The sequence below is a fragment of the Micropterus dolomieu genome, linkage group LG12 (genome assembly GCF_021292245.1).
Source record: "Micropterus dolomieu isolate WLL.071019.BEF.003 ecotype Adirondacks linkage group LG12, ASM2129224v1, whole genome shotgun sequence".
In the NCBI taxonomy this organism is placed as follows: Eukaryota; Metazoa; Chordata; class Actinopteri; order Centrarchiformes; family Centrarchidae; genus Micropterus; species Micropterus dolomieu.
In genome coordinates, this window is record NC_060161.1 from 35,964,045 (window position 1) to 35,966,044 (window position 2,000).

The following is a 2,000-nucleotide window of genomic DNA, read 5'->3' on the forward strand; positions in this document are numbered from 1 at the left end:
GTTGAGCCATGCGTTTGTGTCGTGGTTGTTTAGTCTCCCCAATATACAGGTCTGTGCATTCCTCACTGCATTGGACCGCATACACTAGATTGCTTTTCTTGTGTTTGGGTGTGCGGTCTTTGGGGTGGACCAGCATCTGTCTTAGTGTGTTCTTGGGTTTAAAAAACACAGGGATGTTGTGTTTGTTGAAAATCCTCCTGAGTTTCTCTGATACTCCAGACACGTATGGAATCACAATGTTGTTGCGTTTGACCTTCTTTTCCTCCCCTGTAGTTTTGTTCTTCTTGGATCTTGTGGCTGTCTTCACAAAGGTCCATTTAGGGTATCCACAGGCTGTAAGTGCCCCTTCAGGTGGTTCTGTTCCTTCTCTCTGGTTGGGCGCTTGTTGGTATGTTTTCTGCTCTGTGGTGCAGTGTTCTCATGACCCCTAGCTTGTACTACAGTGGGTGGTGGGAATCGAAGAGTAGGTATTGGTCTGTGTGTGTGGGTTTTCTGTAAACACCAATCTGCAGGCTCCTGTCCTCTTCAATGTGTACAGCGCAGTCCAGGAAGGCCAAACTGTTGTTGTGAACATCTTCTTGTTTACTGTCCACAGAGTTGATGTGTTCTGTGAAGGCTTGCACTTCCTGGCTTTTAATTTTGACCCAGGTGTCGTCCACATATCTGTACCAGTGGCTCGGTACTATTCCTCTGAAGGAGTTGAGGGCTTTATTCTCCACTTCTTCCATGTAGATGTTGGCCCATGGCACAGCCATGCTTCTGTCTGTAGAATCCACCGTTGTACTGGAAGTAGGTGGTGTTTAGACAGAGGTCGAGTAATTTGCAGATTTGGTCAGGGCTGAGGCTAGTTCTGTTGTCCAGGGTGTTGTCTTGTGTTAGCCGTTTCCTAACGGTTTCTACTGCCTCTATGGTGGGGATGCAGGTGAACAAAGAAGTCACGTCATAGGATACCATGGTTTCATCTGGATCCAGTTTTAGTTCTCGAACTTTGTTTACAAAGTCCTGCAGCAGCAGATGATTTTCCAGGTGAATGTTTATGTGATCCACCTGTTTTTCCTATAATGTTAATGACGCTAAGATCCAACCTTCCTTACACTGGAACACTAGACAAAAGGTCCCATCTGATGAGAAGCTTTTACTAAAAGACGCCAGGACTCACAGATCTCTGCAAAGAGGAATGAAGTGGTGCTAATTAGCAGAGTTTCAGGAGCGGGACCACACATCAAGCGTGTCATCGGCACCATTTCCATAAATACCTACACGTCCTAAGTCCTCCCCTTCGCCCTCGTATCCTACACGGTCCTCGCATCCGCAGACGAACCGAGACCAAGCAACATCCAATAACGCGAATTATTACCAGCTACTTCCATCCACTTACCTCTTCGAGAAGTGTCGGCACATCGATATCCCCATCGGACGCTGAATTATTCGGACCGACTCGAGACATCTTCCATGTTCACGTCAGCAGACCGAGCACCAGAAGCCGAATCCTCTCCTCCGTCTGCACTTTTGAGACCCCGTTTTCTACAATCCTAGAGTCAGCCAGGGAGCGGGTGAGTCCAGCCTTAACGCCATCCGCCTTCCACGGTCCACTTTCCTCAACAAACATCAGCGCCACTGTTAAAGGGACAGTTCACATATTACCTTCATCTCAAGATAGCAGAGTCGGTACCAAAGCAAAACAGGACGTCAACCAACACCAGAATTCCAAGCCTCCACCTCTCATCGGAGTTGACCGCACCAGCAGCCTACATCACACAGGACAACCACATCGAGTCGTCAGCACCCCGCCATCCAGCTCCCGAAGCTTCAGGTACCCAGCACTGGGATATGCCAGCACCCCAGCAGCAGGCTTCATTAGAGGCCTTCAGCACTGAGACACCGGCGCCACAGCTGGACACGTCCAGCAGCTACAGCAGCCAGTTCCATAGGGGGCCCCAGCACCGAGATGCTAGCGCCCAGTCGTACACCTCGAACAACCTCAGCAGCCTCAGTAGGGG